The sequence below is a fragment of the Lissotriton helveticus genome, chromosome 11 (assembly GCF_964261635.1).
Source record: "Lissotriton helveticus chromosome 11, aLisHel1.1, whole genome shotgun sequence".
Classification (NCBI taxonomy): domain Eukaryota; kingdom Metazoa; phylum Chordata; class Amphibia; order Caudata; family Salamandridae; genus Lissotriton; species Lissotriton helveticus.
The window spans coordinates 1127637360-1127650914 of NC_136072.1; the positions used below are offsets into that span (position 1 = coordinate 1127637360).

Here is a 13555-nt window from a genome sequence, read left to right on the forward strand (position 1 = left end):
TCTGATGGCCCTGCCTTCCAAGACCTCTGCAACAAACGTGTCTCCTTCTTCAATCACAAGATCAGGACTCTCTAAGACAACTTTGACGAACAGAACCAAGGCAGCGACAACACCAGCTACCAACACCACCACCCAGCCGACCATCACCACCTGGACCCCTGTCACCACAGAAGACACCACATTGACCATGAGGAGCATACACTCAGGGGCTCCCACCGACCCCTGCCTGTTGCACATCTTCCACAGATCCGCCTCCGCCATAGCTCCTAAATTATGGCCTACAATCAATTGCACGCTTGAAACCGGCACATTTCCTAATGACTGGAAATGCGCAGAAGTCAAACCCTCCTCAAGAAGCCCTCCAAAGACCTGAACCTCAAAAACTAGACCCATCTCTCTCCTCTCCTTCGCCGTTAAAGTCGCTGAGAAGATAATCAACAACCAGCTCACGAACTTCATAGAATCCAATGCGATCCTCGACATTTCTCAATCCGGATTCCGCAGCAACCACAGTACCGAGACAGCCCTCCTAGCCGCCACGGACGACATCCGCACTCTCCTCGACCAAGGCCACACAGCAGCCCTCATTCTACTAGACCTCTCAGCAGCCTTCGATACAGTCTCCCACTGCACTCTAGCCCCCAGACTCCACGAGGCTGGCATACAAGGAACCTCCCTAGACTGGATGCGCTCATTCCTCGCCGGATGAACTCAAAGAATGAAACTACCGCCCTTCCTCTCCAAACCCACAGAGATCAGATGCGGAGAACCCCAAGGATCCTCACTCAGCCCCACGCGCTCTTGAACATCTACACGGCCCCTCTCGCAACCATCGTCAGAAAACACAGACTCCGCATAGTATCCTACGCCGACGACACCCAGCTCATCCCTCCCTCACCAAGGGCACCCGGCATCACCAGACACAGTTTCCAGGAATAAAGGATGTTGCATCCTGGCGGAACAGCAGCTGCCTGAAGCTCAACTCTGAGAAAACGGAAGTCTTCGTCCTCGGATCCACCCCCCCTTCTCCTTGGTACGACACCTGGTGGTGCCCCGCCATCAGCAACCCTCTCACACCCAGATCACGCCCGAAACCTCAGCATCATACTCGACTCCTCCCTCACCATGAACCGACAGATCAACGCAATATCTTCAACATCCTTTGCATACTCCACAAGACCTTCAAATGGATCACCCCTGACTCCAGAAAGACCGTCACCCACGCACTCATAACCAGAAGACTGGACTTACGGAACAACAAATCTATGCTGCACATCTCCAGACAATCCAGAACGCTGCAGCCAGCCTCGTCCTCAGCATCTCACGACAAGACCACATCACCCAGCACCTACGAGACGTCCACTGGCTCCCTGACAAAACAAGCATTGGAAATGCAATAGGTCTCGCAGCATTAGAGTTAGTGCTTTTAGAATTGTTTATGGGTTTTTTTGTAAATCTTTAGCATTTTTGTTTCCTGTAGCCAATGCTAAAGAATTAAAAAAAAAAAGCCATAAACATTTCTAAAAGCTCTAACTCAAATGCTCCGAGACCTATTGCACTGTGTGAGGGTGAGGGGTTGAGGGTGAGTGAGGGTGGGTGAGGGTGGGTGAGGGTGGGTGAGGGTGAGTGAGGGTGAGTGAGAGTGAGGGTGAGTGAGGGTGAGTGAGGGTGAGGGTGAGTGAGGGTGAGAGTGGGTGAGGGTGAGAGTGGGTGAGGGTGAGAGTGGGTGAGGGTGAGAGTGGGTGAGGGTGAGAGTGGGTGAGGGTGGGTGAGGGTGAGTGAGGGTGAGTGAGGGTGAGTGAGGGTGAGTGAGGGTGAGTGAGGGTGAGTGAGGGTGAGTGAGGGTGAGTGAGGGTGAGTGAGGGTGAGTGAGGGTTCAAATCGGTATTTGGGGGGTAGCATGGGCTGCCACGGTATACAAAAAGAGAATGATAGTAGGAGACTCGTAAGTCTCCTACTATCATTCTCTTTTTGTATACCGTGGCAGCCCATATCCTGCACTGGGAGCTGCTGGCTTCCCGGTGCTTCTCTCGTTCCCTCCCTGACATGGTAGCTGGGGCAATAATCCCGTAAGCTCCCAAAGCGTCAGTGATAGAGTGTCTGATTTGGGACTAAGAGCAGTGTTTAATTTATTTTAAAAACAAAGGCATATACGCGCACAGACAATTATATCAAATCGGTGCAACAATGGTGCCAAAGTAGGAGATTGCGAGGGCGTTAAAGTTTGTGGTCATGAAGAGAGCACTTCCTCCTCCCCACGGGGTCTGTAGAAAAGAGCAGAGGAGGGAGAGAGGCTTGAATGGAGCGAGGGGAACCTGCATAGATAATGAGGCCCATTCACAAAAAATGCACGGAGAGGGGGAGGGGAGATGCTCGCAGCCTCTGCTGAGAAGGAGCTGAGTGCAATTAGCTGCATCCATCACAGAGAAGAGGAGGGGGCTAGCTGCTGGCTTCCCGGTGCTTCTCTCGTTCCCTCCCTGACATGGTAGCTGGGGCAATAATCCCGTAAGATCCCAAAGCGTCAGTGATAGAGTGTCTGATTTGGGACTAAGAGCAGTGTTTAATTTATTTTAAAAACAAAGGCATATACGCGCACAGACAATTATATAAAATCGGTGCACCAATGGTGCCAAAGTAGGAGATTGCGAGGGCGTTAAAGTTTGTGGTCATGAAGAGAGCACTTCCTCCTCCCCACGGGGTCTGTAGAAAAGAGCAGAGGAGGGAGAGAGGCTTGAATGGAGCGAGGGGAACCTGCATAGATAATGAGGCCCATTCACAAACCAGGTCTTCAATATTCCTTTACAACAATATTTAAATGCCATGATCAACATGACTGCGGACGAATCGTTTTAAAAAAAATATTATCAAGGCGCCGTGTTTAATAGACACTGGCTTTCCGTAATTTGAAGCACTGTTAGCCATGGCCACTGGGTGTCGCATGTCCTGCAATGATAGAGAAATGCATGAAAGTGACAGCAACTCACCTATGATGATCCACGCTACAAGACCCGCTGAGAAAATTTCTACAAAAACGTTTTGTCCAATAGGCCTTTATTTATGAGTTGCTTTTATGGTGAGCTATGTTTATTTTGAGTTGGAATGACGCTATTCTAAAGTTATTTCCGCGAAAAAATCAAGCGGGGAAAAAAATAAAAGACGACACTTGCAGCCAAACTCACTGATGCCTATGCCTATCAGGTGAGAGGCTGTTGCATAACCTCCAGAGCTGCTGACTATGGGACTGGGGAACCGGACTCAAGTCTCCGTCTCGGTAAAAATGTGCCTTAAAAAAAATGAAACGGGGACGTGGAGGGGCCATAAAAGAAGGAGGAGAGGATGGAGCATTGGTTGAATGTGGTTAAGGGCCATTGAGGCTGACCTTGACGCTGGGCAACCAGGTTTCAGTCTCCACCGCCTGAAAATTGAATGTGTCCATCTGTAATGCAACTGGTGTTAATGTAAAGCGCCCTGATACCTTCAGGGTTGAGTTCACGCTATATAATACTGCCCAAAAATTAAAAAAACTGTTGTGAGGTGGGAGTGGCTGGGGGATTAAGTAGCAGCAAACCTGAAGCACACAGCATGGCACTGAAGGGCAAACCCCCTTGCAGGAAGTAAACAGAACACTTAAAAGCAGAGGCAGGCCAACAAAACTAGCGCAAAATGTAAATAACACTGTAATTTACATTTTAGATATTTTAATCAGTTCACTTGTCGACATATTTTGCTTTGCCAATTATTAATTCGAGACCCATTGCATTGTACAATACTTTTTTTTTGTTGCAGTGGTGTGATAACATGAGACAATCGGAAGAGCATATATGGGTGACTTACCTGAATATTGTATGCATGTGGAAATTGAGAGCAATATGTGTATAAATAAAAAAAGGAGTAGTACTCACCCCCGGAGTATGGACCCATGCTCGGGACACACAATTACACGTTATGTAGGGAACGCGTGTAAACCACTCAGGATCGGGTGAACAAACGTGGAGCATTAAAAATACAAATGCATCTTAAATCCGAAGCGGGAGAGGGAAGTGCACTGAACAGATGCCCTTGTACCGCTTTGATGAAAGTAAACAAACAAATGCTGGTGGAAAGCCGTAGCGGAAGGGGGAATTGCACGGGAGACGCAAGGCTAATAAAAATTATGCAATGGAGGGTGAGGCGCGTATTTTGTAAATAAAGGCAAGCGTTATTCACAGAGCTTATAAATGCATAGTGTGAAAAAAAAGGAATATTAATCATCCCCGGAGTACGGATCTATTATCGTGATGCACAATTACACACGATGTAGGGAATGCCTTTAAACCATCCAGGATCGGGTGATCACGTTGTGGAGCATTTAAAACAAAGGAGTGCAAATGTTGCTCAAATGGGAGGGGAAAGAGCAGGGAACAGGCACCCGTATACCGCTCTGATGAAAGTAAGCAAAGACATGCAAATGCTGGTGGAAAGCCAAAGCGGGAGGGAGAAGTTCACTGAAGAGGAAAGCCGCCATCAAGCTCTCGGCATTGCGTGGCGGGAGGGGGCGGGGGGAACGTCGAGGGCAGGCAGGATGACGGTGATCACGTTGTGGAGCATTTAAAACAAAGGAGTGCAAATGTTGCTCAAATGGGAGGGGAAAGAGCAGGGAACAGGCACCCGTATACCGCTCTGATGAAAGTAAGCAAAGACATGCAAATGCTGGTGGAAAGCCAAAGCGGGAGGGAGAAGTTCACTGAAGAGCAAAGCCGCCATCAAGCTCTCGGCATTGCGTGGCGGGAGGGGGCGGGGGGAACGTCGAGGGCAGGCAGGATGACTCAGGGGAGGGGGCGGAGCGGGGCAGAGCGGCATGTAGGTGTGAAGAAGCCGGGCCTTTGAAGTGAAGCTAAGCTTCACTTCAAAGGTGTCGGAGGAATGCGGGCGGCTGTGCACGCGCTTTTAAGCTCAATGCACATGCGCATTGAGCTTAAAAGTCACGGGCACTGCAAGGAATCGCCACGATTCCTTGCAAGTTAGATAAAGAGTCGATGAGCCCCTATAGTCTCGCTTGCTCGATGCGCATGCGCATCGACAGGCGAGACCTAAAAATGAGTGACTTTCAAGCTGCCTACTCACACCTACAAATCCCTCCACAACATCGGACCCCAATACCTCAACGAAAGATTCTCATTCTACGCCCCCATGAGAAACCTTCGCTCCGCCGACCTTGCCCTGGCCAAAATTTCTTGCATTCGCAGAGCCAGAACGGGAGGAAGTGCCTTCTCTTACATTGCGGCCAAGACCTGGAACAAACTCTCTCTCTCAGCATCAGGCGAAAGCTCGCAGTGCAAGCACTCAAGAAGAGCCACAAGACCTGGCTCTTCGGCTGAATCGGGGCTGCCCGAACTCTCTCCCTCTCCTTAGCACCTCGAGCCCCTCACGGGTGAGTAGTGCGCTTTTCAAATCCCAGATTGAATGTGGCCACAATTACATTGCTAATAGTATTGGTAGTTCAGGATGAATTTCACTGAAAATCTGTAGATCTTATTACAGGAAAAGGCTGGAGACCCCTGGTACAAAATCATAATAAAGCAAAAATCCAAGTTATGCACTAAATTAAAGTACAAAGAACAAGCCGGCAGATATTTTAAGTTACTAATACATTTTCCACAGCTTGGAGTAGACATTTTGCCCAAATTCCATGGGCAATCTCAAATGAATTATTTTCCAGAATTCAAGAAGCACTCACAAATTTCCAGAAAACATGTTCAGAAAGTCCAATGTTTACAGAATTCAGCTTTCGGTACTGCATGCTTAGGCTGTGCAGATGAGAACAAACTGATGTTAGCAGATGGTGCTTGGTAGCAAACACTCACATTCCAGACGAACCCAGAACCCTCATGTATGTGTAGTAGTATTACTACACAATCCATGATTTGCTGCAGGAATATACATTCATCACCACGTGTTAAGTGAGTGCTAGGTACTAGGCGGAAATAAACCTCTGGTTTCACTAATGGTGATCTGCCTTCCACAGTTGGAAAGGGCACAGAAACCAATTGTCACCAGTCCTAGGCCTTGCAAAGCGAATGTCATGCGTTCACCCTAAAAACAGTACGTTTATTGTGTTCCAAAGTTCACCCTTAAGCACAGAAAATACCGCTCAGTCCCTCCAAATGATGGGTATGGCTCTGTTTCGAAGCAAACAAATGCCTGGAGCACGCTGTGCCATTTAAATCACTCTCACACAAAACAATTTGAGTGTCATTTGTTCCTGGCATAGGCCGGGGGGGGGGGGGGGTAGGGCTGCACAGTAAGTGCCTGTGAGGGCTCTTGAAGGCAGGGCAGGCAGCTCGAGGCTGCAAGAGGCAGAGGTTTGCTGGCAGCCGGGAGAGGGGCTGCAGCTCAGCCGTACATTTATTTTTGAGACAGAATAAATGTATTTTCCAGTCAGCATTTCTCCAAAGCGCGGCCACATTCCTGTGCAGCCAGACGCCCGCTGAGCGCTGCTGGTAATGAAACAGTTCAGAGTAAATACCGAGTTAAATCAAGCTGCTTACATTCATTTAGAGGCTGAGGTGCACCTCACTCTTGAAGAGAAAGAAAACTTATTACAAACGGTCCACTTTAATCGACAACGGGCTTGTTTTTACAATGGACTAACTGAATTAGATCACTTTCATCAGAAAAGCTGCGGTTGCCTAGATCAATGTGTTTTCTCCCTCAGCAGAGCACCCAGTGAGAACAGACCACACTATTGTTTACCTTGGAAAACATCTACACACACCTTATTGGTTACTTCACACAGACACTTGACAAACAATATGCAATACTAGAAATAGACATTTTTATTTACTGGGGCTCCTTTTGGAGATCTCAAAGGTTCCTCAAAGATTAAAGGTTTGCGCCCATCTATCATATGCAGCACCTGTAAATCACGGGTTGTGCAGTTTTTGCAACAGCGCTATTAGTCAGTGGAGCTCAGGACATCTCAGTTTTGAAAGTAAGAGGGCACTTCTGGCCTATGTTACACCATGAGGCGCTGCCATTAGCAGCCGGTTGTCTCGTACAACTGCTGATGTCTTCCAAATGGACGGTTGTATTCTTATGTTATGTTAAACCGTCTTATATAGCGCACAGCTGCCTCAGCAAAGAGGCGTACCGGCTCTTCGAGCAGGAGGAGCGGTGAAGCTAGAGCCTAAACCAGAGGGAAGAGATATGTTTAAATAGCCTTCCGGAGGCCAGATAGCTGTCCAGGACGCGGATCTGTAAAGGGAGGGAGTTCAAAAGTTTGGCCACTAGATTGCGGAAGGAGCGCCGCGTCGCACGCAACCTTTTCACCCAGGGGACAGTAACGAAGTGTTGCCCCATGGAGCGAAATTGGCGTGTAGGTACGTAGGGCACCAGCAGATTGGCCAAAATGGCCAGAGAGGAGAGTTTCAAAATTTTAAATGCCATGCAGAGGGTCTTGAATTTGCTCCGCTGAGCCATTGCAGCCAGTGTAGCCGGCGAATGGCACCAGCTGTTGGGCATCTTCTAGGGAGCCCAAGCAGGGTTCTGGCTGCCGGGTTTTGGATTCTCTGCAGATGCGTGACCGCTGCCTTGTTTGCTCCCAGGAGGTAGAGCGAGCTGGCGTACTCAAGCCTCGATAGAATTGAGAAAATGATTTGCGGGGTGGACGGATCAAAGAACTCCAGCAGAGGTTTCAGCCCCCGAAGTAGGCCGAAACAGGTTCCTGCCACTCTCTTTGTATGGTCCTGAAAACTAACGGGCGAGTCCATCCTCACCCAAAGATTTTTAACCACCGACTTGGGGGTGGGTGCACCCTAGAGGGTAGTAGGCCACCATCGCTCACTCCAGAACTCCGTGTCTCTCCCCACCAGCAACACCTCAGATTTATTAGCGTCTAGCTGGAGATAGTTGGCGGCCATCCACTCCACGAGCGCCGCCAGACTGCCCCTAAATTTAGGGGCATCCTGCGTAGAGTCGTCGGCGAGAGTCACCACCAACTGCGTATCGTCAGCATAAGAGACAATGGTGAGTATTCGATGCCTAGACACTGCTGCCAGTGGTTGCACGTAAAGATTGAATAGTACAGGAACCCGGGCAGAGCCCTGTGGCACACCCTGTCTGATAGACTGAACGTGGGAGAGAAGAGGAAGGGGTGTCACCTGGAACGTTCTCTCAGAGAGGAAAGATCTAAACCATTCTAGAGCCAAGTCAACGATACCGGCCTCCTCCAGACGATGTAATAAAATCTGGTGGGAGACCATATCGAATGCGGCACTTTGATCTAATAGTATTAGTGCTGCGGTGTGCCCAGCATCTAGAGCTGTCCGCAGGTGTTCAGTCACTGCAAGGAGGGCTGTCTCCGTGCTGTGACCCGGGCGGAAGCCATTCTGGGAGGGATCCAGGATACCATTGTCGTTCAGTAATTCCGTAAGGATAGTATTGATATGCGCCTCGGTAATCTTGGCTGTCCACAGTAAAAGCGATATAGGACTGAAGTTTTCGAGCTTGGCCGGGTCCAGTGTCGGTTTCTTAAGTAGGGGGACCACCATAGCCTGCTTCCATAGCCTAGGGACAACAGCAGTGGAGAGAGAGGTGTTGATCACCTGACAAGGGTGCTAGGAGCACTGGCAGGGCGTCTAAGAACTGGTCGGGCTTAAGAGGGTCTGCAGGAGAGCCAGATTTAACTTTGCTGCATAGCAGACAGAGCTCATCCTGAAAGATTGATGGAAAAGCCGCCAGGGTATGGGTAGGAGGGGGTCTAGGTGTGGCGCTAAGACAAGCAGGGACTGGAGAAAAGGACTTATAAATAGTTTCCACTTTCTTAAAGAAGGTGGTAAGATCCTCGCAGTGCTGAGCAGATGTAATCACCGGCGCAGTAGGAGTTCTCTTTGACTTAAGATCATTAAGTATAGTGAAGATACACTTAGCCAGGTTACTGCTAGACTTAATTTAATTTGCAAAGTAGGCCGCCCGTTCTAATTGGATGGCCCTATGATGACTCTAAATAGCGGCCTGGTAGCATCCCTTTGCCGCTGAATGATAATCCCTTCTCCAGCCCTGTTCCAATTTTTTTACAGGTTTTACGCATAATGGCCAGTTTATCATTGAACCAGGGGTTGGAGTTAGAGTTACGACACTTGGACCATTTAACCGGGATGAGGGAATCCAGAGACTGAAGAATCCAGTCACATAGTGTTTTATACACCACGTCTGGATCCCACGTCAGATTGGGGTCTTCATCAAAAGCAGTGCGTGAAATTGCTCAAGATTCAATTTGCGCCAAGGGCGCTTAAAGGAAGACTTCCGGTCTCTGAGCCTCTGCAGAGAAGAGATCAGAAGTGTCATGGAGATGAGAAAATGATCAGCCCAGCAAACCAGGGTAGTGATGCCGACAGTCAAGGAGGGAAGGTTGGAGAAGACTGGGTCTAGCAAATGGCCGGCAAAATGGGTGGAACCTGAAACTAACTGAATTAGTTGACAGGCCGCAAGATCTGAAAGGAACCTGCTCATTTCTGTGTCCATATGACAGTCAAAGTGCAGGTTCAAGTCTCCAACTATGCTAAAGTTGGAGGCTCCCATTGCCAGAACAATGGCAGCTTCAATAAGCGCGGTCTTAAACTCCTTGGCAGGACCAGAGGGAGGGTAGACCAACAGCCCTGACATAGTTTGATTGGCACTGAAAGAAATCCCAAAGCATGCGCATTCGCAGCCTGCCACGGGTTCTTTAACAAATTTACACATGTAACAGGATTTATAAATACCACGATACCGCCTCCTTTCGATTCCCTGTTAAGAGTCAGAATACAATAACCCTGAGGGAGCGCTAGGCCTGGTTCAGCAACCACGTCGTCGGAGAGACATGTTTCTGTTAGAAAAAGAACATCAGGGGATTCATCCTACACCAGATCAAACACATCCAAATAATGTTTAGCCAGGGAGTGGCAGTTGAGGCTCAAAATGTTAACAGGAGACCTCGAAGAGGGCAAAGGGAGTGGAAGAGGCAATTTAACCCATGAATCAAATCCACAACTAGTGCAACAAATGGCCCCTCCAGGGGACCAGGTAAGTCACATGGACGTACCAAATTGCTGACAGCTAGCAGCTCATCCTGGGAGTATGGCAACACATTTCGTCTGCTGCCAGCAGCATTTCTGGCGTCTAGCAATGTCCAGGAGCGGACGGGCACAGACGGGCTTGCCTTTGGCATACCTTCGGCGCGACCACGCCATGTCCTGCTTTCAAGTGGGGCGTCCGGACAAATGCGAATAGACTAGACTGCCTCACCCTAAAAATGGCGACGGAGACACAGCCTCCCAGAAGTGAGTCACTCCGGAGGCGGCTGCCAGGCTCTCCCTCTACACAAACAGCCTGCTAATGACGGCAGTAGACCGGGGAGAACACCAACAAAGACCGCTCCGTTTCCAAGGCACTCGCAAAGGGGGGTATCAGGTCAGTGTAACCAGCAATATAAATTAAAAGCATGCGGCGCAAAGCAGCAAGTTAAACAGAAAGCAATGTAAAAAATACTCAGTTAAAAAGTGAGGTGCGATTAAAACAAAGCAGCCACTCAGTGTCAACACCTTGTGTTACAATACCATACAAACTGCTAAAAATCATCTAATGCGCTCCCGAGCCATGTCCTGCTTTTAAGTGGGGTGTCCGGACGAATTCACACAATGTCCAGGCTACCAGTCGTTTCAGGGCATGGCTCCATAAGGGAACAGCAAGCATTGCTTTTTACAACAGCCGCTACATAAAAATATTATTGACAAGGTTTAATTTGTTTCATCGTGAGGGGGTGATCTAACCAATCCAGTTCTAGTCACCTCCACGGCCACCGTGTATTTCATCTGCATGCCGTACACCTACCCAACGTAATCTAGTTCTGTAGTGTCCACAGTACAAGGACACAACACATACATGACAAGACGCACAAGAGGCCCTGAGGACTGCAGTGACCAGCAATAGTCCTAGGAGATCACTGCGGGCCACAAGGTCAGTAGAGGGTCACTGTGACCTCCAGAGATACTACAGCGCCTGTGACCTGGAACACAGACCTGGGCACACAGTATCCGTCCCAAGGTGTTACTGACAGTCCAGCCGGTCCCACACCATCCAGTAAAACAGGGGACTCCACGTTTAACGTTAGTCTGCTGCCACAGGGTGCCAATCCCGGATTTGGTGAGCGCGGAGGAATTACTGAAACCCTACAGCTTCACGAGCATGACACTGATGAATGTGCCATGAATAGCCATCTATCAGAACACTTGCCATAAGTGAAAAGTAAAAAAATTTAATTTGCATTGACATCCTTTTCTGCCACGTTTATGTTTTACGCTCTTCCCTCTACTCTAGCCCCTCCCCGCCCCTGCATAGTGTATACAGCAAACCTCAGCGCATGTGCCAACTTATAGGCCTGACTTTAGCAGTGTCTTAGGAGCAACAAGTAAACAGGTTAAACAAGCATTTGCAATGCAATAGGTCTCGCATTAGGAAAGTTTGAGCTATTGGTATTGTAAATGACAAATATTTTATTTATGTGTTTGTTTTGAAAATTGCGAAATTAATAGCTTTGTCATTTACAATGCCAATAGTTTTAACTTTCGCAAATGTGACACCGATAGCATTTGTAATTTAATATGTGTTGAACTGACACTAGGCAGCGGCCATGGCGTAGATTGACTGATAATAATACCACAGCTGGAAACTGACACCCAGGCACGAGGCAGAGGCCACGGCACGGATTATTGACTGGTAATATTAACATAGGAGTCACCAGGCCTATGCCATGAGGGCGGTTCGCTGGCAAGATGAGAGACCACTGCATTTGATAACTAACTGCTGATAACATGGACTCTTGTTTTAATGGTGGCCTCGTGTCAAAAGCAGCGGCCACCACGTGGACAATTGTCTGTTATCAAAGCTGTCAACTGGCTCCGTATCACGAGACTGGTTTCAGCCCGTTGTGGATTATCATCCAATAGCAAAGGGCATGCTGGGACTTGTAGGTCCAAATTTACAACGGACAATGTAAATGACTAGTCTAATCAACATGCACAGCGCTCTTCTGGGAAAAAAAAAACACAACCATGGAGGCAGACAGAAAGACACCTAAAAAGTGGTATGCTGCGTGAAACACGTAAAAGCTGCACTGCCATTTAGTGTTATCTTTACTTAAGCCATTTGGGGGAATTTAACAACGTTTAAAGTGTAAGGAGTTGACTAGACCGGCAGTGATCAGACCCTTCGACCTTGCGGTGAGAGTGTGGGGGTGTGGGTGTGTGTGTGTATGTGTGCGTGTGCGGGGGGGGGGTATATATATGTGTGTGTGTGTGTGTGTGTGTGTGTGTGAGGTGCAGCCTCGCCGCCTGCTGCCGGGCGGTGGTGGAGCCGTCTGAATTCACGCTCATCCCTCGCTGCCCCCATTGTGCGGCCCCCGCCGCGGGATCCCTTGCTTTGTGTGCCCGCCCACCCTTGCGGAGCACCTTGTCGGCCTTCCCCGAGGGGCGGGATGTGCTGACTCACGGTGCCGCCCCCTTCCCCCCCCCCTCCCAACGTGCCTCGGTCATGAGTCTCTGCTGCATGGCGGAAACTGCTTTCTTCTGAACTTTGCCTCGTGCTCAGCCCTCGCTCAAAGCTCTATTTTTAGCCCCTTCTCCGTGCCCTGACGCGGGCGTCCGTGCCAGTCTGGGACGGCGGGCCCCCTGGAGGCCGTCGGAGCCTGCCGCAGGCTGGGAGCCTCCTGATCGGCGCCCCCGGGCGCTCCGCGGACCCAGCAATGTCTTGGCACAGGTTGGATGCTTCGCCTCGGTGCTGCTGCTGCTGCGGCCGGAACCCTCCGACGGCCCCTGCGCGCCCTCCCGCTCCCTCCACTGCCAGCAGCCCGGCCTTCACATGGAAGAAAGGGGCCGGCTGCGGCGGGGGGAGTGGTTTGAGCTCGCTCGCCCAGATTCAGCGAGAAAGGCTTGCGAGGGAGATACTGACTTGGTGTGGCCTTAGGAAACGATAGTGTAGAGTAAGTGCAGCTCTGGTGTACTCTCGGTTGACCAGCCTCCCTGTGTCCCCTCCACCACGCTTGTAACTATCCACAGCAGGGTGGGTTTGATGCCGCCTGCCCAGAGTGTCGTGCTCAGAGCGGATCTCTCGGTGCATGGGGCGGGGGGGTGTGTCTGTGTGTGCAGGGGGGTAGGGGGCGGCGGCGTGTGTATGCGTGCGTGTCTGTGTGTGTGCAGGGGGGTGGGGGCTGGCTGTGTTTCGCATTGCTTGCACGTCTAGGCTCGAGCTAACGAAACTGATGAAAGAGAAACTGACACCGCACACACGGCAAGCAGCCAGCAGCGCGCTCCCGCGGTCAAAACTGACTATGAAAAAGCGCGCGTCTGACTCGTGTCTTCATTCACAGATACGGGCAGCAATAGGTCTCAAGCAGACTACTCTGCTCGACCTAAAAACAGATTGTGCCGCTCAACGAGTTCCCTCTGCTGGGATCACACTGCCTGGAGAAGAGATGGTCATCAGTCCATGGAGAAGAGATGGTCATCAGTCCATGGAGAAGGGATGGTTTGGGGAAGGGATG

At 49.9% G+C, this 13555-nt stretch overlaps 1 protein-coding gene across 2 annotated transcripts in view; it reads right to left on the minus strand.

Annotated features, from left to right (window-relative positions):
* CLTCL1 (clathrin heavy chain like 1) overlaps nt 1–13555 on the minus strand; it is a 330795-nt gene that overhangs the window by 147002 nt on the left and 170238 nt on the right. The window lies entirely within an intron of this gene.